The sequence below is a fragment of the Theropithecus gelada genome, chromosome 4 (assembly GCF_003255815.1).
Source record: "Theropithecus gelada isolate Dixy chromosome 4, Tgel_1.0, whole genome shotgun sequence".
NCBI lineage: Eukaryota > Metazoa > Chordata > Mammalia > Primates > Cercopithecidae > Theropithecus > Theropithecus gelada.
The window spans coordinates 7,582,757-7,607,201 of NC_037671.1; the positions used below are offsets into that span (position 1 = coordinate 7,582,757).

Sequence of the window (24,445 nt, forward strand, 5' to 3'; positions counted from 1 at the left end):
CCCGGTGTCTCTGTGTGTCCAGATTTCTTCGTATGAGGACGCCAGTCATATTAGATTAGGGCTCACCCTCTAGATCTCATGTTAACTCAGTCACCTCACTAAAGGCTCTTGTCTGCAAATGCAGTCACATTCTGAGGTTATAATGGTTAGGGCTTCAATATAGGAATTTTAGGGGATGCAGCTCAGCCCATACATTTCAGTGGGTCTCTTATAGATGGGGTGTATGATGGAGGGAGGAGTATATGATGTTGACTGATTAGTGTGATATTAACTTTGATTACTTGGTTACGGAGATGTCTGCCAAGTTTTTCCACCATAAAGTAACTGTTTTTCACTTTGTAATTAATACATATCTTGGGGACGGTAAGTTTGAGACTGTGAAAATAGGGTATTTCTCCTTGAACTTTTACCCATCTTTAGCATTCATTCCACTGACGAATCTGCCTGCAGCAGTTTTGTGGTGCTTACCTAATGGTGATTGTCAGTTCCTTTGTTTCCTCCACATTTGCTAATTGGAGTTGTTTTGTAAGGAGAAGCCGGTCCTTCTCTGGATATCATTCATTCATGTCTTTTTTCATTTTTTATTTTTGGAGATAGGGTTTTGCACTGTCATCTAGGCTGGAGTGCAGTGGTGTGAAGGTGGCTCACTGCAGCCTCTACCTCCTGGGCTCAAGCAGTCCCCCTGCCTTCAGGCTCCTGAGTAGCTGGGACTGTGGGCATGTACCACCACACCTGGCTAATTTTTAATTTTCTTTTGTAGAGATAGGGTCTTGCTATGTTGCCCAGGCTGGTCTTGAACTCCTTGGGGTCAAGTGATCCACTTGCCTCCACCTCCTAAAATGCTGGGATTACAGGGATGAGCCACTGTGCCAGGCTCATTTATGTCTTTATGCACTTAGATTTCTTTTTTATTTTTTACTTTACGTATTATAATCCAGTATTCTTATTCTGTTACTCAGATTGTTGTAGCTTTGGTCATTGGAAGCTCCTGCAGTTTGGGTCCTATGTCCTTTTATCATGTTTTCCCAGTTTCTTTCGGCACTTTGTTGTTTTCAGCTACCACAGGACACTCAGGTTGCATCTTGTATTTTCTTTGCTCCAGCTCTGGAGTCAGGCACTTGAAGGAGCACTGTTCCGTTTTATTGGAGAATGGCATTTGGAAATGCAGATGTGGGGCGAGGTGCGCTTGTTGCCTTTGCCCTCGAACCTCTAGGAGGACAAATGGAAGTGCATGCCTGCATCTTAGCCCACACAAACCTGCACATCTATGTGTGGATCTCTCTGCATATGTAGTCAAAAACGAGTTCATATTGACGAGTTCTATTTCCAGTTTAACACCATAGCGTTCATTCTAACCTTCTTTTCCTTAATTTTTAACTCCTTTCTCCAGCAGTGAGAAATCCATACTCCACACTGTCTGTAATACATTTACTCATTTGCTCAGCTCTACTATAACATCAAAGTGGTTTCAGATTTGCTAACCCAGATTCCTGTGAGAAACAGCTTTATTAACTAGAACACGTGCCAGTGAAGTGGGTCAAATCTGACCCACTTGGTGTTTTTGTAAATAAAGTTTTATTGGAACGCAGCCTGCCTATTTGTTTATATATCATTCATGGTTGCGAGGGAGACCATATGACCTCCAAAGCTGAAAAGCTTTACTGTCTGGCCCTTTATGGATATGGTTTGCTGACTCTTAAACTCCAAGAATACAGATTTTGTGTACAGCTCTTTTTGTCTTTAGCTTCATGGTGTCCTAGTCTTTTAAAATACCGTTTTCCAAGATTGCTTTTTCTTTTCACCTCCTTCAATGTGGTTATTTTATGCATTATAATTCAGTTAGATTTATTTGTTACTGTTTGGATTCCATTTTTTGTTCCCCATACACGCATCCTGGTTGATTGTCATTGTGTATTTTGGATGTGTGAAACTTTGCTGTGGCTCCCAAATGTGGGAGCTGTGCACCGGGGTATACACTCAGAAAAGCCTCCTTGTTCCAGCTTTCCCATTCCCATTCTGTATGCCCTCCACTCCTTTTCTGCCCATCCCCTGTGGGTGACCAATCTCTTTAGTTTCTAGTTTGTCTTTCATGTATATTTTGTGCAAATCAACAGATACATATGTATTTTTGTGCATTATCTTTCTTAAAAAAAAAGAGCAAGTAGCATGGTATAAGATACTCTTCTGCACTTTTTTCACTTATCAATATGTCTTCGAAATCACTCCACATCAACTCTTAAAGATCATCTTCATTTTAAAAAATAGCCGCTCCTTTGTGTGGATGTACCATAGTTTATTCAACCACTTGCCTATGTATGGCATTTAGAATGTTTCCAGTGTTTGTATTATAAATGGTGTTGCAGTGAATCAACTTGTGGATGTGTAGTTTTATACTGCTGGAGGCCTGCCTTCAGGATGGTTTCTTGGATGTGGGATTACCCATTTGTAAGAGTACTTTGTATGACAGGGGTATTGTATTAGTCCTTGGTGATATTTATTGCTCATACTTTCTCCCAGTTGGCTTTCAACTTTGATCATGGGGTGTGTGTGTGTGTGCGTGTGTGTGTGTGTGTGTGTGTTTATTTTTGCCTTAATGACTCGCCCTTGCCTACGGATAATGACGTAATACATAGTTCTCTAAGTGCGTGATGGGTTACCCTTTGCTGTTTGTTTTTGCATTGTACTTCCTAACTCCTACTTAGCAAGATTTCAGTTCAGGCATCAGTTCCCAAATGATTTCTCAACTAGCATGAGTTAAAGAAAGAGATTATGTTCTGCCTTCTCAGAGGGTGCTGCTTTTAAAAGTTGTTGCTCCTCAACTTTAATGCCTGCTTGTGATTATGTGTCTAGGACCAGTTAACTATGTCAGAGTTTCTTTCAGATTTTATTAGTTATTGTGACTGTATGGGATGACTCACTGTTGGACCTGAGACTTGGCCTCCTATTTTAACGTATTTCATGAATCCATTTCCACCAAAATCTTTTTTGTTTTAGTATGTAATAAAATCTACACATCTCAGTTTTGACTTGCGTGGTGTCATAGTCCATTTGGATAGCTGTAACAAAATGCTATAAACTGGGAGGCTTACAAATAATGTTAATGTATGCTCACAGTCCTGGGGGCCCAGAAGTCCAAGGTCAGGGTACCCAGCAGATTGGTGCCTGGCGAGGGCTGCTCTCTGACCTTCTCACAGTGTCCTCACATGGTGGAAGGGACTAGCCAGGTCTCCGTTATCAGGGTACCAATCCCATTCATGAGGGCAGAGCCTTGTGACCTAGTTATTTCTCAAAAGTCTAACCTTCTAGTACCATTATACTAGGGATTGGGTTTCAACATATGAAATTTTGAGGGACACAAATATTCAGACCATAGCAAGTGGCCATTTGTGTCTGTTCAGTTATTGCAGACAATTCCTTCAGTAATAGAGAAGGAGCTGGCCAGTGCGTATCATCTTGTGTCAGATCAGCCGTACAGAGGTCTGTTTCCTGGGAGCTGATGAAGCTGCAGTTTCAGGCCTGACAGAAGTTTTTGATAGTTGGCGTTATAGAGGGGACATTTTGCATGCTCATTAATTCTTTAGTAGTTAAGAAGGGTTTCCTCTGGAAGCATTAATTAGCAAGAGTATGAAGTAAAAATAAAGCATAGTAGACCATGTGAAAACTTCCTGAACCATGTTGCATAGATAATACTAAAGATAGAACTAGCAGTTGTTTATTTTTTATAAGCTCTCTAGACTGAAACTATTTTAAATAAAAACAGAGCACCTGACTTAAAATAGCATTTTTAAAAGTACCTCTTCAGTAGTAATAGGCTGTCACTGCTAGCTTCTTGATTATTTTCCCTCGACTCCTGCTCTCTTCTGGCCAGCTACGGATTCTTGTTTGAGGAGAGGAGCTGGTAACACTAGTTGGCCCCTCTGTGTACTTAACATCATGAGGCTCCTAGAATTTAGTAAGGAGAAACTCAAAAGTAGTCTGTATGGGTTTGTTTAAAACCAGCTTTTAATTACACAAGTACTGAACGACATTCTTCTTCTTTTTTTTTTTTAGACAGGGTCTCTGTCATCCAGGCCGTAATGCAGTGGTGCCGTTACAGTTCACTGCAGCCTCAAACTCTTGGCCTCAAGGATCTTCCTGCCCTGCCTTCCCAAAGCTCTGGGATTACAGGCATGAGCCACCACCCCTGGCCTCTCTTTTCTTTAAAAAATATTAAATTAATTTAGTTTAGAGAGGGGTCTCACTGTTACGCAGGCTGGTCTGGAACATTATAAAGACTCCTGCCGGCCATCTCACTTGTCTTTTGTCTTCCACCCTCTTCCCCATTCAGCAGCTCTTAGTGTTGGCCTCCCCTGGAACCTTCCACATCATCATCTGTGCCTTAGCTGTCTGCAGGGTGGTCCATGGAGCAGCAGCAGCAGCAAGCTTGCCGGAGTTGGTTGGAAATGCAGACTCTCGGGCACCACCCCAATCCAGTTGAATGGGAATCTACATCTTAACAAGATCTTTGGTGATTTGTAGGGACATGGTTTTGTATACATGTTTTCTATAGTGAACATAGAAAGTACCGCCAGTGTGTTTGGAATGTACACAAACGGTGTAATACTGTAACTTTTTCCATCAACAAGATGCCCTAAATACTTCTAAAGGTCACTCTGTGCGGTGTGTGTAGACCTGTCTCATTCTTTTCTTAGTTGCTTCCTAACTTTACTTCTGCAGTGTTAAATGATTAGTCATTTCCCCATTGAAGGACATAAAGGTTGTCTGCAGCTTTTGTTTTTTTGAGACATCCGGTGTGGCTGTGAACTCACTCCAGGGCATGTCTTGTGTACATGTGAAGCTGAATAGAAGAGTGTGAACATTTTTAACTTAAAGATCCTGCTAAATTGCCCTCCAAACTGGTTGTATCAATTTGACTCTTACTTTGTTTCAGTGATCAATTTACGTAGTCCTTATTCTTTGTAACATTGTTTTAATGACCATAGCATTATAATGTTTTCATATCAAGTTGCCTATCCCTCCCCTTTGCTGTAATTCTTTAAAATTATATTGGCTTTTAAATAAATTGTACATTCTTCTATAGGAAGTTTGAAATCAGCCTGTCAAGTTCTGTGAAAAATTCTAGTAGGGGTTTTTTGTTTGTTTCAAGTTTGTTTTTTGCTTTTGTTTTTTATGGCTGAAGATTGTATTGAATTTCTAGATTAATTTGGGTGGAGACTAGGTATGTGAAGTGTTGAGCCTTCTGATACTCATCTCTGAACATGGTATTTCTCCCAATTTACTTGTCTTTTTCTGTCCTTGAGTGAAGTTTTATAGCTGAATGTATAGGTATTTATGCTTTTTTTTTTTTTTTTTTGAGAAGGAATCTTGCTCTGTTGCCCAGGCTGGAGTGCAGTGGCGAGAACTCAGCTCACTGCAAGCTCCACCTCCCGAGTTCACGCCATTCTCCTGCCTCAGCCTCCCGAGTAGCTGGGACTACAGGTGCCCGCCACCACGCCCGGCTAATTTTTTGTATTTTTAGTAGAGACGGGGTTTCACCGTGTTAGCGAGGATGATCTCGATCTCCTGACCTCGTGATCCGCCCGTCTCGGCCTCCCAAAGTGCTGGGATTACAGGCGTGAGCCACTGCGCCCAGCCAGGTATATATGCATTTGTATGTGTGTGTTATGTATTGTCGTTTTGTCTGTTTTCTTTTAGATTTATTCTTAGGTTGTTTTTCTAGCTATTATGAATAGGGTTTTCAAAAAGACTGATTTCTAATTGATTGTCATTGTATGGGAAAATCACTGAGTTTTCATATGTTTATCTTGTTCCTTTGCTGGACACTGTTTTAATGGTCAGTTAGAGCTCTAGAATTTTGGAGTCGGCAGTCTTCTACCTTCGAATTAATTATAGTTCGTACTTCTTTTTCCTTGTGTTTATGCATCCATTTCATTTTCTCATCTAGTGTAGCCTGGGAACTTCCAGGACCGTTTTGAGTAGTAACATGGTAGAGAACACTGCCGTCGTCATCTTCGCCGCCTGGAGTGCTTCTAGTGTTTCACCATTGAAGTATGAACGTTCCCAGAAATGTCTTGTTGTAGATACTCTATCCAGATTTGCTGGCGAAGAGGTCTTTGTTACTTTTTAAGATCATGAGTGGGTTTTAATTTGGTGGTGTGCTTTCGCAGCATCCGCTGATATTCTTAGGTTTTCTCCTGTATCTAATGATGGTAGTGACAGATTTTCTAAGACTGAATTACCCTGTTATTTCAGGGACTTACTCTACTGGGTTATCATTTATTCTTCTGCCACTGATGGATGCATTTTGCTAAATTATGTGTTTAGGATGTGTAAATATCTGCTGTGAGATTGATGGATCTGTTTGTGCATGTGTGTGTATATGTGCACATGCTGTTCTGGTTTTATTTTATCTGATTATTAGAATCTAATTACTTGTTTCTTGATGTTTTGGTGGAATTTGCCTCAAGTTTCTATCTCAGACTTGTAAACAGAATTATTGGTGCAATTTGTTTTTTTGTTTTTCTGGGTTTTTTTTGAGACAGTATCTTGCTCTGTAGCCCAGGCTGGAAGTTGATGTGGTGCGATTATGGCTCACTGCAGCCACAGCCTCCCAGGCTCCAATGATCCTCCCACCTCAGCCTCCCAGCTGGAACTGCAGAAGTGTGCCACATGCCTGGCTACCTTTTTTTTTTTTTGTAGAAACAAGGTTTCACCATATTGCCCAGGTTGGTCTTGAACTCCAGCTTGAACTCAAGTGATCTACCTACCTTGGCCTCTCAAAGTGTTGGGATTACTGGATGAGCCACTGCACCCGGCCAAATATTTTTTATTTCTAATAACAGTGAACTTTTGGTGCATCTGGATAGGTAGCATTCCCATTATTTTCATTTCCACATTGAGTTAAAATTATTTTTAGCAAACTTTTGGGAATAAAACATTTTCTTAAAATGTTGAAGTAAATTTTTTAAACTTTGTGTAAGCAGCTATTTTTATAGTAGTTAATTATTTTAGAGTTGAAATCATGAGAGGGGAAAAACAACCTTTAAGTAATTGACTTGAACCTATTAGAAAGTGAAACTGAACAGAGATTTTACTGTTCATGGAGCATATGCAGAGTTAACCTGAGAGGTCAAAGGATTTTAACTTATGATGAGAGGAAGTTCTGCTTCAATTCACTGTGAAGACTTAATATTAGAAAAGTAGAGTTCACAGACAATTAGTATTTTGTTGTCATTGTTGTTTTGGAGACAGGGTCTTGTTCCTTGCCGAGGCTGGAGTGCAGTGGTGCAGTCTTGGCTCACTGCAGCCTCCACCTGCAAGGTTCAAGCAATTCTCGTGCCTCAGCCTCCTGAGTAGCTGAGATTACAGCCGGCTACCACGCCCGGCTAATTTTTGTATTTTTAGTAGAGACAGCGTTTTACCATGTTGGCCCGGCTGCTCTCTATCTCCTTGCCTCAAATGATCCGCTTGCCTCAGCCTCCTAAAGTGCTGGAATTACAGGTGTGCGCCACCACACCCGGCCCAAATTTAGGATTGAGAATAGATCCTACGGATGTGCCATGTGGGATTCATGTCAGCTTGTTTTAGGGTTTTGATGGAATCCATTCAAAGAAGAGGGAGAGGATGAAGAGAGCCTGCCAGATTGAGGGGCAGTGTTGTAGGGTCTGCCAGTCCCTTGGTAACAGATCTCTTATTCAGAAATATTCTCATTTTTCCTGGTTTGTAACCATTAGTTTGCGTTCTCTTCAGTCCCAAAATCAGAGTTTTAAAGCTGCCAGTAGGAACTTGAGCTCTAATAGTACATACTTATGCTTATATACTAGTAATAACAAATACTTACTGATGGAAATAGGATATGTCTGTGTTCTCACTCTCCCTCCACCCTAACCTTCCAGAATATGCCTGCATATGTATGTATGTGTATATATGCATGTTTATGTATATATCATATATCACATACGTAGATTTTTAAATTTGCACCAGAAGTTTATATAAATAGAGCTATATGGCTTTTAAGTTCGGAATTTAAGAATATTTTGTGTATCACTATGTAGTCAGTTACCACATATCAACCTTCTCCACCTAGGAGCCTCATAGTTTTATTCCTTAGTATGGAATACTGTCATTTAGCCATATCTCTGTTGATTTTTAGGTTGTATACAGTTTTTTCCAGTAGACTTACTAGGTCAGAAAGAACACACATTTAAAAAATCTGTGTATAACCAGATTGCCTTCCAGTGTATTTGTTCATACTCGCAGATTGAGTGCCTTTCTTCCTGCATGTGTAGCAATACTGGTTATTATCAATCTTTAATTTTTGCTAATCTAATAGACAGAAATTGGCATGTGATTGTTTTAATAGTGAGATTTCACCTTTTTGTTTTGGTTTGTTTGTTTTTTAACTTTTTGTTGTTTTTTCCCTTGTCCAAGGTGTGCTTATTTAATGTTCTTCCATATCAGGCAGTTGGCACTTTCCATATTACATGCTGTAGTCCCGTGTCAGCATTTTCTTCTAATTTGCTGCCTCTTTTGGCTTTTAAAAATAAATAGTTTTTTGCTCTACAGAATGTTTTTATCGTCAACTCTTTCTTTATGACAGCTGGCTTGTGTGTCTTGGTTAAAAAGTCCTTTTCTTTATCAACATTGTAAACACACTCATACATTTTCTTTGAGTATTTTTATAGTTTTTTTTTTTTCACGTTACCCTATTGGAGGATATTGTTTGTGTTTGGGAACATAGAGATTGAACTTTAAAATTTTTCCACATGAAATAACCAGTTGCCCCAGTAGTTTATTGAATTTCATGTTTTAAAAATGCTACCAGTTGGCATGCACTAAATTTCTATATATTTCCGAAGTTTCTATTCAGCTTCGTATTCAGCAGCAGTTACAGAGCTGTCATTACCCCGGCTGTAGAGGACGCACTGAGCATCAAGCATGCACGTCTCTCTCCTCCCTGGTTTTTTTTTTTTGGTCAAAATTCTCTTGATTATTTTTGTGTATGTAGGTTGACTTTAAGAGTTTTATTTTGGATTTTGTAAGTAGTAAAGGGATTGCATTTTACAAAGTCAAAACTACAAATAGCCCCAAGAAACTAATACTACCAAGATTTATATTTCCCATCTGCTGAGTATTGTTTTAAGTACTTTGCAGATATTGTTACAGAAGAAGCATTTATACTTTGATTTCTTTCTCTTTCTTTCTTTCTTTCTTTCTTTCTTTCTTTCTTTCTTTCTTTCTTTCNCTTTCTTTCTTTCTTTCTTTCTTTCTTTCTTTCTTTCTTTCTTTCTTTCTTTCTTTCCTTTCTTTCTCTTTCTTTCTTTCCTTCTTTCTCTCTCTCTCTTTCTTTCCCTTCCTTCCTCCCTCCCTCCCTTCCTTCCTTCCTTCCTCTCTTTCTAATGGAATCTCACTCTGTCACCAAGGCTGGATAGTCTCGGCTCACTGCAACCTCTGCCTCCCAGGCTCAGGCAAGCCTTCCACCTCAGCCTCCTGAGTTGCTGGGACTACCACCATGCCTAGCTAATTTTTGTATTTTTAGTAGAGACGGGGTTTTTCCATGTTGCCCAGGGTGGTCTTGAACTCCTGAGCTCAAGTGATCCCTCTGTCTCAGCCTCCCAAAGTGCTGGGATTACAGGCATGAGCCACCATTCCCAGCCTATATTTTGATTTCATAGTGAGCAAAAAATTGGTCTGGTTGCATGACTGTAATGGGGAAATGATAATAAGCTGACAACTATGTGTTTTAGCTGAGACAGTATAAAATTGTGTCTAGTATAGATTTGAGGTGGCCTGAGGTTCCAGCCTTGCCCCTCAAGGGACCTGCAATTCTCATATACCCACATTGAACACAGTTAACAGTATTTGTGTCCTGCTTTTTATAAGTCATGAGCATTTCCTGATATCATCACAATGCTTTTAGAAATACAACTAATAAATATGTTGTATCTTGCCTGTTGTATTGTTTTAAAATCTGGTTACTCCTACAGGCCTTGTATTTTTTGGGGATCCCTTTCTTTCGCAGTTGTGGTGTGTGTGACAGAGTGTGTCACCTATGAGGTATGGATTCTCCAAAAGAGGCCCGGGAGCCAGCTCAGTTCAGCCAGAGCCTTTCTAATGCTCATGCGTTGAATGGTGCGCTCTTTCCTTCAGGCCTTTAACTACAGGTCCACAGTTACAAGTAATACTGTGACCCGACTCTTCAATCACCCTTTCCTTTTTAAGAGAGGATTTGAAAAAAAAAAAAAAAAAAAAAAAAACCAACCGTGAAATTCCTGGATCAGAAGCCATGGCTTTTGTCGGAGCCAGCTCCTCACTCCCAGCGGCAGTGCCTGAGTAACCGCCTGAGCCGTTCCCTTACCAGCCACCGCCAGACAGTGCGTTCAAAACTTAGCTCATTTGATAGAAAAGGGTTATCTTTCAATTTGCATTTCTTAGCTCACTAGAAGCTAAGTGATTTGGAAAATTTTGTTAGTGTAAAGTTAATATTTTTATCGTCTTAAACTTTTAAATCTGTAATTGTAAAGTTAGTATTTTTATCATCTTAAACTTTTAAATCTGTAATTTACATATCTGGGCTTTATTTTGCCCAGTGTTGTGTCTTGAGGGCCTAAATCTCATAATCAATCAGCCAACATTTTTGTATTATTTATGACTCACCATGACTATCAAAGTTCAAACTTCTGTGTGTCCCAGGGTTTGTTTTGGGCTGGTTGCTGCGTCCGAATTAGATGAGTTTGTAATCTCATTGCTTGGGACAAAACATCCTCTAAAGAAACTTCGAAATACCATCTGAAAAGATTTTAAAACGTTTAGGCATTCATTGGTAATTCTCGTTTTATGGCTACAACTAAAGTTATATTTTGTCAGCCTTTAAATGCTTAAGATAGTAGCTAACTATTTACATGTAATATGGAAAAGAGGCCAGGCACAGTGGCTTACGCCTGTAATCCCAGCACTTTGGGAGGCTGAGGTGGGCAGATTGCTGGAGTCCAGGGTTCAAGACCAGCCTGGGCAACATGGCAAAACCCCATCTCTACAAAAAATACAAAAATTAGCTGGGCACGGTGGCACACACCTGTAGTCCTAGCTACTCGGGAGGCTGAAATGGGAGGATCACTTGAGCCTGGTGGTTGAGGCTGCAGTGAGCGGAGATTGTGCCACTGCATTCTAGCCTGGGTGATAGAGTGAGCCCCTGTCTCAAAAAATAAAATAAAATAACTAAAACAGAAAACACCAAGAAAGGGAGTGTGGGCAGTATAAATGGTGTCGATATTGTTAAACCTTTCTAAGAAAGACTGTTTGTTTCTATGAAAGGGAGATTTTCTAAGCCTTTTGAAGGCATGTTTGATACCCCCCTGTGTTAACGCTGTGTGATGTATGTACAGAGGACAGCTGAATTAGTCGGCAGTCTTTGCCCTTTGTTGATTATATGGACCGTGGAGGTGTTATGAATTTCTTCAATGTGAGTCTGAGGTTGGAGATGTATTCATTAGATGCATAGAGTTTATTGACTTTTGGGACACAATTTGATTGTCTTCTATGAGCAAACGGACATTTCTCTTGTGGGTCCCTTGTTTTCCTACTCATGTTATGCTTATCATGCTTTGTCTGGGCATTTTTCTCACCGAATTAATTTTCCTTCTTCAGGAGGGAGGCACAGTTGTATCATAGTAAAGACGCTAAATGGGTAAGGTGTGAAAGCTGACTCTGATCACAATTGCTTAGCATTTAAACTGTGGATGTAAAAATCATGTTAACTTGAGTGTAACTGTATTACCAGATGACTGAAGACAGAGGCACAAGGGCTTAATTTTACAGTTACTTTTTCTTTTTCCAGGGATCGATCCCCTCCAGCCTTTAAGACCACAAGTCTGTTGTGAAAGTTAATGCAGGTGCGGTGTCCCTGCTCTCCTCTCTGTAGGTCCTTGTGAATTGAGAGTGCTTCCCTGTACCCCACAGAGAGGAGCACTGGGAGTCTGAGTATTGTCCATAAATCCAACTGTTTTTATACCTTGATAATGGAAATGCTACCTGGCTCTTTTTCTTTTTAGGTTCTCTCTCTCTCTCTCTCTGTGTAGCTCTTCAACAGTTTTTCATTTTTTGTGAATAGGGATGTTACTTATGTACATTGGATTTAATGCTTTTATTATAAATCATTAAAATCTCACTTGTATGTTGAGACTTGGGGATACTTTATTTGTACTGAATTCGTAGAAGTAAGGAATTACTACTTATGCGTGTCAGTCATTGGTTCTCAAGCTTCCTTTGTTAAGATGTTCCCAGTCCCTCATTGGACAGGTGGCTAAGGGGTTTGCCCAGACTTAAAAATTTGACATGTCTACCAGATAGTGGTGACTTCTGCCCTTTTTCTTTCCGGTCTGTTGTCAACCTTCACGTGTTGGGAACTTGCAGTGTTTGGGGTCCAGCTCATTGTTTTACAGGTCTCATCATGACAACATCTTGAGGCTCAGGTATCTGCAGTTTTGTAGTTAAGAACTTCAGGTCAGAGAGGTTACTCGTGATGCCTTCTTCCTTGATCTCTGCTTATTTCTCCTCTGATCTCACAATCTGATATCAGGTGTTTATGACAGTGGTTTTCAGAGGGGGAGGTAGATCAGATTCACCCCCAAGGGACATTTGGCAATGTCTGGAGACATTTTGTGATGGTCGTGGCCAGGTCGGGTGAGGGGCTGTGCTCCTGGCATCTTGTGGGTAGAGGCCAGGGATTCTGCTGAACATCCTGCCGTGCGTAGGGACGACTCCACAACCAAGAGTTATCTGGCCCCAAATGCCAGCAGTGCTGATGTGGAGAAACCCTGTATTATGGGAATGGACCAGATGGTGGTGGTGGAGCGGAAGGTCTGGTCATGACTTCAGCAGGACAAGAGTCATTACGGAAGGCTGAGTAGGCAGGGAAACGAGGAGAGGGGCCGTCCTAGGCCAGTGGTGGGGAATGCAGGCTGATTCCTAATCCATCTCCCTCTGTGTGCCCTCTGGTGATTCATCCTGTGGCCACACAGATGCACAGAGAGCTCTTAGAGCCACACATGCCAGCACAGAGATCTAGATTTTCTCTAAAAGTGCATAAATGCACCCAACAGGTCGATTTTGAAGTGTGGTTTTTCAGCAGTTGTAGCATTTCCCGGTTATTTCAGGGCTCTGAACACACCTCTGTGACTTGAAAGTGACTGTGAAAAGTACCCGATTTACCCTGTGGTGAGACAAAAGATGTTAAAGACAGTTTCCCTGGTGTCTGGCTGTAAAGCTGGGCTTTTCTCCCTCCTCACAGCAAGTTTTACATATCAGGTTCAACATTCTGAACCCAGCCTGTACCATGGTAAAGAGATGGGTTCCTCTGAGGGTTGGATTCTGCTGTTTTCCTCTCTCGCTCTCTGGCAGCATCAGGCCTTTTGGGATCCTGAGGTTTGGCTCTTGGACCTTCAGGAGGCATCCCAGTGAGGGAATCGAGGGACTTTGATCTTCACCACAGCCCTCTCACTAGTGGATGTTATGTTCTCCTCCACCAGATTGTATTTAAGAAGAGGCTACATAGACAGGAAAACTTTGAGGAGCTATATGAAGAAAAATAGGACCAAATTAAACCAGTTCCTTTGTGAGTGCGCTGGGAAGTGATTGGAAGTGATGCCCACAAGATGACTGAGATAACTTAATTGCAGGTATGGAAACAGTCCTGCAAAACGCCTGTGAAAATGGAAATATAGTGGACAGTAAGGCAGAGCGGCAGCCTGCAGTGTGCGGAAACACGGGAATCATGAGACATCTTGAAATCTGTAAAACATCCACAGGCCTTGCCTCACATCCGGAATGTGACATCCACAACCAGAACTGTCTTACATCTTTTTTTTTTTTTTTTGGAGACGGAGTCTCGCTCTGTCGCCCAGGCTGGTGTGCAGTGGCTCACTGCAAGCTCCGCCTCCCGGGTTTATGCCATTCTTCAGCCTCAGCCTCCCGAATAGCTGGGACTACAGGCGCCCGCCACCTCGCCCGGCTAGCTTTTTGTATTTTTTAGTGCAGACGGGGTTTCACCGTGTTAGCCCATGTTAGGATGGTCTCGATCTCCTGACCTCGTGATCCGCCCGTCTCAGCCTCCCAAAGTGCTGGGATTACAGGCTTGAGCCACCGCTCCTGGCCCGCCAGAACTGTCTTACATCTTACTCAGTTCTTGGCCCAGAATAGGTTTCAGTATTAATAGCAGTGGGAGCCATCTTTAACTTTTCTAACCTGGCTTTTGATTGTATTCATCTTATTAATGATGTCATGTAGAATCTCATTTTACCTTTATCATTATTCATTTCTTTCTTGCCTTTTCATCTTTGTGGTTCTAGTGCCTTTATGGTCCAAGTGCAAGTTGAGGTATACAAAATGTAAATCTTAAGACAACAGCTCTGTCAAGAAAAAAGCAAAACAAAATGTACATCAGAGGAGAGGTGATTATCATGGTCATGTGGGATATATGTATTTACGTATTTTTTGAGTTGGAGTCTCACTCTGTCTCCCAGGCTGGAGTGCAGTGGTATGATCTCGGCTTACTGCAACCTCTACCTCCTGGGTTCAAGTGATTCTCCTGCCTCAGCCACCCCACGCCCAGTGGGTCATATGGGAATTCTTTATATAAAAGCATTCCTTGTGGCCCAGTGTAGTGGCTTACACCTGTAATCCCAGCACTTTGGGAGGCCGAGGCTGGCAGATCACGAGGTCAGGAGTTTGAGATCATCCTGGTCAACATGGTGAAACCCCATCTCTACTAATAATACAAAAATTAGTTGGGCATGGTGGCATGCACCTGTAATCCCAGCTATTCAAGGGGCTGAGGCATGAGAATCACTTGAACAACCCGGGAGGCGGAGGTTGCAGTGTACTGAGATCACACCACTGTACTCCAGCCCAAGCTATAGAGCAAGACTCTGTGTCGCGGGGCAGGGGGAGGGGGAGCAATCCTTGAGTTTCCATGTGTTCCTAATATTTGTGGCTTACCAAATTTAAAGCATGCTCCTTTCAGAGTACATAGATTAAAATACGCACCTACATTGTTTGAGGTAATTGTAGCCATATAATAATTTTCCAGATTTTAGTTGTTCTTGGTGGTTGTTGCAATAACGTATGTACCAGCCAAATGGTTACTTTTTGTCTTTAAATAAATCAGCTTTTTATTTATCTGTTTTTTCGAGAGAGGGTCTTGCTCTGTCACCCAGGCTGGAGTGCAGTGATGTAAATGGCTCACTACAACCTTGACCTCCCAGGCTCAAACGATCCTCCCAGCTCAGCTTCCTGGGTAGCTGAGTAGCTAGGACTACAGCTGCACACCACAATGGCTGGCTCATTTTTTTCTTTCTTTTTCTCTTCTGTAGAGATAGGGTTGGCGGGGGGCATCTCACTATGTCACCCAGGGTGGTCTTGAACTCCTGGGCTCAGGTGATTCACCCACCTCAGCCTCCCAAAGTGTTGGGATTATAGATGTGAGCCACTGTGCCTGGCCAAATCAGCTTCTTAACAACCTTTTCTTTTAAAAGTAAATATTATTATCGCCATAAATGGAATATCATTCAGCTTAAATAGAGATATAAAAAGCATTAACGAAGCTACAGAGTTAATCTGGGGGGATAATCAATGCTATCATTCATCTGTCAATAGTTTTGGAATAACCAGCCTGAGAGCCAATTCACTTGTGTACACTTGTAAAGTACAAAAGCTGTTTTACCATTTTCTTTATTTTGGTTGAATACCAAGAGTTTCTAATACCGGCAATGAAAGCGACTTGGGTCTCCAGGAGCCACCAGAAGCCATTCTCTGGAATCTATCTGAATGCGTCATAGTATGTGGGTAGAATCCAGACAGTGAGATAAGAGGGCCCTTTGCCACTCATTGCTGCCATCTAGTATGGAAAATGAAACCCTATTTCATGTGTTTTTGGCTCTCTTTATAATGTGCAAAATATTTTCAGTGAGTTTTCAGATTAATATTTGTCTCAGTTATGTAGACAACAACAAAAACGTCCTGAATTTTGTTATTCAAATGTGACCCCACAGCTCCGCTTCTGTGCTCACAAGGGAGTTTCTCTCTTCTTGCATGCCCAGGACCACCTTGTAAGGATAAATTCAGGTGCTTTAAATGAACAAATACCTTAGCAGAATACACTGATTCCTGAAGCCTGCCCAATTCCTTCTATGCTCTGACGTGGACATGGCTGTGCATTGTCGTAAGAAGTCGACACCACCTATCTCTAAAGAAAGCAGAGGGGAAAAGTGCAGGATTCAGCAGCTTTTCTTAACAAATTTTAACATTTTGAGTTGGCTTCCATGTATAAACAAGGAGTAGATAAGCTTATTTTAGCATTTTAGCAAAAGCATTGTGGTAATTTAGTATATTTCCGTGACGACATTTACCTTTAAGACTCTTTTTAATTACCTAATTGATCTCATCCATGATGGGTTCAACACAAAGAACAAATATTCAGAGAAGGGTCCCAATTCCTTTTCCGAATTATGTGTGCTTATACATAACATACTTACTAAAATATTGCTGGCTTCTGGGGTGACTTTTGGTCTGTCACTGGTAAGAGTGCATAGATACACCTGGAAAGTCATTGTTCAGAAATCTTGATTGGCATTCATGCATGCTTTCCATACTATCTGCAGTCCTTTTCTCTTGTGATAAAATATATATGTAACCTAACATTTGCCATTATAACCATTTTAAGTGTACAATTTCCTGGCGTTAATCACAATGCTGTATTTGTATCTCCAAAACTTTTAAATTCCCCCAAACAGAAACTTTGTAACTGGTAAAAATATATGTAACATAACATTTGCCATTATAACAATCTTAAGTGTACAATTCCATGACATTAATCACAATGTTATATTTGTATTTGTATTTTGTCTCTCCAAAACTTTTTAATTCCCCCAAACAGAAGCTCTGTAACTATTATGTAAAAACTCCCCATTCTCTTCCCCCAGTCCCTGGACATCTCTATTCTACTTTCTGCCTCAATGAATTTGCCTATTCTAGATATTTGATATAAGGGAGATCTTACAGTATGTGTCCTTTTTGTGTCTGGCTTCCTTCACTTAGCATAGTTTTTCAAGGTTCATCCGTATTTCAGCATGTGTCAGAACTTTATTCCTGTTTATGACTGAATAATTCTCTTACATAGACACACCACATTTTATGTATCCATTCATCTTAGTGGACACATGGGTTGTTTCCGTATTTTGACTACTGTGAATAATGCTGCAATGTACCTTGATACTCAAGTATATAATTGAGTCCCTGTTTTCAGGTATTTGGTATATATGTCTAGGAGTGGGTCCTGTGGGTCACATGGTGGATCATTGTTGGGTCATATGGTAATTTGATGTTTAACTTTTTGAGGAGCTGCCAAACTATTTTACACAGTGGCCACACCATTTTACATTTCCACCAGCAGCACTCGTCAGCACTTATTTTCCATTTTTAAAAGAACAATCATCCTCATAGATTTAAAGTAGTATTTCATTGTGATTTTCATTTGTGTTTTCCTAATGAGTACCATGAGCATCACTTGATGTGCTTATTAGCTATTTGTATATCTTCTTTGGAGAAATGTCTAGTCCTTTGCCCATTTTTCATTGGGTTGTCGTTGTTGAGTTTTGTTGAGTTCTTTGTATATTCTGGTTATTAAGCCCTTACCAGATATGATTTGCAAATATTTTTATGTTGTCTTTTCACTTGCTTGATAATGTCCTTTGAAACACACAAGTTTTTAATTGGTTAAAGTTCAGTTTACCTATTTTTTTTTTTCTTTTTTCTGTTCATCTTTTGGGTGACATATCCAACTTTTTCATTTTCAAGATTGTTTTGACTTTCTGGGACCTTTTGCAAATCCATATGAATTTGACTACAAGCCTTTCTGGTTCTGCAAAAAAGACTGTTGGAATTTTTTTTTTTTTTTTTTTAAAACAGAGTCTCACTCTGTTGCCCAGGCTGGAGTGCAGTGGCATGACCTCGGCTCAGTGCAACCTCCGCCTCCTGGGTTCAAGTGATTTTTGTGCTTCAGCTTCCTGAGTAGCTGGGATTACAGGCGCCTGCCACCACACCCAGCTAATTTTTGCATTTTTATTAGAGACAGGGTTTCACCATGTTGGTCAGGCTGTTCTCGAACTCCTGACCTCAGGTGATCCACCAGCCTTGGTCTCCCAAAGTGCTGGGATTTCAGGCGTGAGCCACCATGCTCGGCCAGCTATTGGAATTTTGATAGGGATTGCATGAACCTGTAGATCACTTTTGGTTAGTATACATTGCTAGTGTGTAGAAACACTCTGATTTTTATGTGTTATCCTGCAACTTTGCTGAATTTATTAGCTCTAGTAACATTCCTGTGGATTCTTTGGGATTTTCTATATATAGGATTATGTCCTATATATAGAAGTGTGAATGAATAGTGATAGTTTTACTTCTTTCCGATTTGGATGCCTTTTGTTTTTTGTCTAATTACTCAGACTATAACTTCCAGTACCATGTTGAACAGCAGTGGTGAAAGCAGTTGTCCTTATCTTGTTGCTGAAAGCTTCAGTCTATCACACTTGAGTGTATTAGCTGTGAGTTTTTCGTAAATGTCCTTATCATGTTGAGGAAGTTCTCTTCTATTCCCAGTGTGTTGAATGTTTTAATCATGAGTTAGATTTTATCAGTGCCTTTTCTGCATTGATTGAGATGATCCTGTGGTTTTCCTTTCTTTGATTTTTCTAATGCAATATATTGATTAATTTTCTCATATTAAACCACCCTTGCATTCCTGGGATAAATCCCTTTTGGTTATAATCCTTTTAGAATTCTGTTAGATTTGGTTTGCTCTAACAGGCAATCCTCATTATTCATGGATTTCATATTTGCCTATTTGTAAAATTTATTTGTAACCTGAGAATTAATAATGCAATGGTTTCATGGTCATTTGTACATACACTTAGAATGGCAAAAAAAAAAAAAAAAAAAAGTGAGAGTCACCTGACACACACCTTCTTAGCTGAGATTGCCCGTAACAACACACTGCCTTGTTTGAGCTGTGAGACCACCATAGGGTGTAAGTGATAGTGGGTAGTACAGTGTAGTACCAAAATCTGTGGCCTCAGAGCCACTTGAAGTGGTTTAAATCTCAACTCTGGCACCTGTTAGTGAGATGGTCTCAGGCAAGTCACTTAACATTTTTGAGTTTCATTTCTCCATTCTGTAAAATAGAATCGGCTAGGATCAGTTATTTGTAGGATTATAATGTATGTGAGATATGTGTGTGTATATTTACCTTATGAGCAGGTGGTTTAGTATCCACTAACTCAGTGGCCCTCACCTTTATTTCTAATTTTAGTTATTTGTGTCTTTTCTTTTTTTTCCCCCTCTGTCAGTTCAGCTCATGGTTTCTCAATTTTTATTGAGTTTTTCAAATAACCAACTCTTAATTTCATTGATTTTTCTTTTCTTCTATTCTCTATTTATCTTCACTGTAATCTTCATTATTTTCATCCTTCTAGTACCTTTGGGTTTACTTTGTTCTTCTTTTTCTAGCTTCTTAAGGTGTAAAGTCAGGCTGCTGATATGAGATCTTTTTTTCTTTTTTAATGTAACCTTTACATCTGTAAGCTTTCCTCTGAGCACTGCCTTCACTGCATTGCATACTTTTTCTGTGTTGTGATTTTCTTTTCATGTGTCCCTAAGTGTCTTCTACTTTCCCTTGTGATTTCTTTTTTGACCCCTGGTTGCTGAAGGAGGGTGTTGTTTTAATTTCCACATATTTGTGAATTTTCCCATTTTTCTTTTGGTGTTAATTTCTAGCTTCATTCCACAAGATAACTTTGTAAGATTTCAGTTTCTTAGAATGTGAGACTTGTTATGAGGTCTGACATGTGGTCTGTTCTGGAAAATGATTCCTGTGCACTTAAGAAGGTATATTCTGCTGTCTGGTGAAGTGTTAGGTCTAGTTGGTTTATAGTGTTGTGTAAGTCCTCTGTTTCCTGATTGATCTTCCAGATATACTGTCCTATACTGAAAGTGCAGTGTATTGAATTCTCCAACTATTATTGTAAAGCTATCTTTTCCCCTTCAGCTTTGTCAATATTTGCTTCATGTATTTTGGAGCCCTGTTGTTTGGTGCTTATATGTTTATAATTGTTATATTTTCTTGTTGAACTGGCTTTTATATTGCCATCCTTTGTGTCTTGTTACAGTTTTTGACTTAAAATCCATTTTGTCTGATATTAGTGTAGCCACCTCCAGCTCTCTCTTGCTTACTATTTACATTTAGTATATTTTTTAATCATTTCCCTTTCAATCTTTTTGTTTTTGAATCTTGAGTTTCTAGTAGAGAACATATAGTTATATAATGTTTTTATATCCATTCTGCCAATCTCTGCCTTCTGCCAGAAAAGTTTAATTTACATTTAAAGTTACTACTGACAAGCACTTCTTCCATGTTGTTGTTTGTTTTCTGCCTTATACTTTTGTTCCTCATTGCCTTGATTACCACCTTATGTGATTACTTGATCTTTTTTCTTTTTAATAATGGATTGTTTGGATTCCCTTCTCATTTCCTTTTGAATATATAGCTTTTTGATATTTTCTTTGCGGTTATCATGGGAATTATATGTAACATCCATTATTGATAATAATGTTGTTTAAATCAATATCAGCTTCCATAGCATACAAATGTCTGTCTATACAGCTCCATCTGCTCCCTTTATGTTCTTACAAAGTACATATTTTATGCATTGTGTGCCCAGTAACGTGGATTGATAATTATTTTTCATGCATTTGTCCTTTTTTTTCTTCTTTGAGACAGAGTCTCACTCTGTCACCCAGGCTGGAGTGCAGTGGCGTGATCTCGGCTCACTGAAACCTCTGCTTCCCAGGCTCAAGTGATCTCCTGCCTCAGCCTTCTGAGTAGCTAGGATTACAGGCATGTGCCACCACACCTACCTAATTTTTGTATTTTTAGTAGAGACGGGGTTTCACCATGTTAACTAGGCTGATCTCAAACTCCTGACCAGCGAGTCAAGTGATCCACCCACCTCGGCCTCCCAAAGTGTGGGAACTACAGGCATGAGCCATCACACCCAGCCTATGTATTTCTCTTAAGTCATGTGTGAAAGAAAAAGTACATTCACAATCCCTAAATACAGTACTGCTAGCTTTTATATTTGCTCATGCATTTACCATTACCTGAGAGATTTCTTTCTTTTTCAACTTTGAGTTACTGTTTAGCATGCTTTCACTTGAAGCATTTCTTTCAGGGCAAGTCTAGTGGTAATGAACTTCCTCAGCTTTTATTTATCTGAGAATGTCTTACTTTCTCCCTCAATTTTGACAGTTAGTTTGCTGGATATAGGACTTTTGTTTAACAGGGTTTTTTTTTTCCTTTCAGCCTTTTTTTTTTTTTTTTTTTTTTTTAAGAGATTGAGTCTTGCTTTGTTGCCCAGGCTGGAGTGCAGTGCCATGATATAGCTCACTGTAAGCCTCAAATTCGTAGGCTCAAGTGATCTCCTGCCTCAGCCTCCGAAGTAGCTGGGACTCCAGGTGCACACCACCATGCCTGGCTTCAGCATTTTAACTATGTCTTCTGCCTTCCATGGTTGCTGTTGAGAAGTCAGCTGTTAATCTTATTGAGGATACCTTGTACTTGTCAAGTCACCTCCTGTTGCTTTTAGGATTTTCTTTTTGTCTTTTACTTCCAATAGTTTGATTATGATGTGTCTCAGTGTGGATCTTTTTGAGTTTATGCTGTTTGGAATTCATTGACTTTTGGATAAGTAAATCATGTCTGTCTTCAGATTTAGGAAGCTTTGTCCATTATTTATTTAGATAATCGCTTTGTCCCTTTCTTTTCTACCAAGTCTTCCATAATTTATTTGTTGGTATGCATGATGGTGTCCTACTAGCCTCCTAGGCTCTATTCATTTTTCTTTATTTTCTTTACTTTCTGCTTTTCAGATTCAATAATCTTAATTGTGCTATCTTCAAGTTCGTTGATTCATTTTTTTCTGTTTATTAAAAACTGTTTTTGAACTGCTCTAGTGAATTTTTTTTTATTTCAATTATGTATGTTTCAGCTCCAGAATGTTTGCTTGGTTCCTTTATAAAATTTGTTTCTTTATTTTGTTTATAAATTGTTCTTCTGATTTCCTTCAGTTCTTCATATCTTTCTTTAGCTTTTTGAGCTTATTTAAGACAGTCTGCCTGGGTTTCCTTCTGGCTGATTTCTGTCAATTATTTTATTCTTTTGAATGAATTGTACTTCCCTGTTTCTTTATATGCTTTGTGGGGTTTTTGTTGTTGTTATTGTTGAAAACTGCACATTTGATATTATGTAATTCTGGAAATCAGATTTTCTTCCTTGTGTTGCTGGGATTTTGTTGTTGTTGTTGAAGGCTAGAGTTGTCTGTTTAGTGACATTTCCACACTATTTCTGTAGAGACTGTATTCCTTATTGTTTGTGGTCACTGAAGCCTTTGTTCCTCAGATTGTGTCCCACTGTGTTTTGGCAGAGATTTCTTTGGAAGCCTTGGAGTTAAGCAAACAAAACAAAACAAAACAGAGCACTTCTCCTAGTTTTTGCATTTAACTTTGTGACTCCAGGTTTGCAGTGAGCCAGGTGATCAGCCTGAGGTGAAAGCCGAGAAACTTCTCAGGTCTTTCTGAGCGTGTATCTTGCCGTGGGCATGTGCATGGTTTCTGTCTTTCCCCTTACACCCACATGCTTTAGAATGTCCTGATCTTCCAAAGAAACTCTCCTGCAGCTTTTTTTGGGGGCCTGTGGACTTGTTTGTATATCTCAACTTGATCATTTAGCCCAGGTATTTGTGGGTGTTAGTTTATGAACCATTTCCCCACTTTTCTGGCTTAAGGACCCAAGTTCAGGTGTCATGCCATGGTCTTCTAGATAGCCTTCCGTCAGGTTAGAATATCCCTACACAATAATTTGTGAATAAGTTTGGCTGTGCTCCCTGTAAAACCAGGAACCAGGGACTTTCCCACTGGGAATGCAAACCTGTAATTTTGAAGTTGGTAGCTTCTTGATTCAGTGTTCACTTGTCTGCTGCCAATCTTTGACTTATTTCCAGAGTCCTGATAATGTTGGTTGTAACAATAATTGCTGTTTTTTGGAAACGTTTCCGTATGAGAAGTCAGAACTTCCTATTCTACCAAGTCTGCCCCTGTCTGTACATCTGAATGGTTGTGGTGGAAAGTCACTGACAATTTTCAGTGTTGAAGGTGTGCGTAAGCACCATCCCTACATAATTGTGAGTCTGTGTCACAGGGCTTATCACCGCACTACCCGATTAAACAATTGGCGCTGGCTTATGGTTCTTCTAATTATATAATAAACAGTGTTAATACATCTAAATATTCATTCTTATGCCATCTAGAAGTCATCTTGTGGACCACTAGGAGGTTGTACATCATGCTTTGGGAAACTATCTTCTGCCATAAGTACAGATCTTGGCTGGAATTGATAGTTTTCCTTGCCCAGCCCCCTGCTATATTCTAGATCAGTCTACCCCATTGTGTAATGTGGTCACAGCCACGTTTATTGGCAGGCACTCCACAACTCAGGAATAGTTTGTGTTCTGAAGCTTTTTGTTATTTTTAAATTGGTGCTTGATCTGGAAACTTTGAAATTAGTGTTATTCATAAGGCTTAGGTTTCTAAGTCAGCCACAAATGCTACCCAAAACTACATAAAGTAGAAAAAAGTTGCATAGAACCAAAAAGTGAGTTTTAATTATTTATTTTATACATGTGCTTTCAGAATTCCAGCCCCCTAGAGGAGTTGGGATTTTAAACCAGTGTGATACGTTTTCTGTGTGCTTCAGTTTACTTTTCATTTTTTACCTTTCCCTTATGAGTTCTGGGAATTGAGACTTCGACTTTCCTTCCAGTGATACCACTTGCCATTGTGCGTCCATTTGGGAGCATGGCTCTCACCAGCCTCTCCCCTCTCCTGTTTTTGCAGTAAGTACTTTGTCCTTCTAAAGTCCTGTAAAAGATGGCTCATTAAAATATTTTTAAAATCTGTTAGCAATGGAGGAAATAATTACAGCCTAATTTCTATGCTCACCACCATGCAACAAGGAAAAATGCAAAGGAAAGGAGGCAGAAAAGAACTGTTTGTATTGAATTTGGGGGCTGTTTCAGGCCTTGGTGCGCTGGTCTCTAATGTGGCTGAAAGAAAATGCTGAGACTGAATGCAAGGAAGGGGAGTGAGTACATTTCTGATTCTGGCACCTTGATAGAGATGGTCCTGTCACTTGTAGACAAGGTCTACAATTGGGGGTAGACAAGGTAGACAATTGGGGATACAGAACTTTGATGGAACAAAATAGAATTTGACCTATGTGAGCGCCCTGGAATGGAGTGATGGGTGTGGGGGTGGGTATGTGTGTCTGCTCCCACCTCTGCTG

The 24,445-nt window shown here is 40.0% G+C and overlaps 1 protein-coding gene across 3 annotated transcripts in view; it reads left to right on the top strand.

Annotated features, from left to right (window-relative positions):
• Nucleotides 1–24,445, top strand: part of CDYL (chromodomain Y like) — a 245,141-nt gene that overhangs the window by 103,944 nt on the left and 116,752 nt on the right. The window contains exon 1 of one of the 3 annotated variants that reach the window (XM_025383478.1): nt 23,678–23,755. The exons of the other annotated variants lie outside the window; for them this stretch is intronic. The gene's annotated coding sequence lies outside the window, so the exon portion shown is untranslated. Of the gene's footprint in view, nt 1–23,677; nt 23,756–24,445 lie in introns of those variants that run through there. 3 annotated transcript variants of the gene reach the window in all.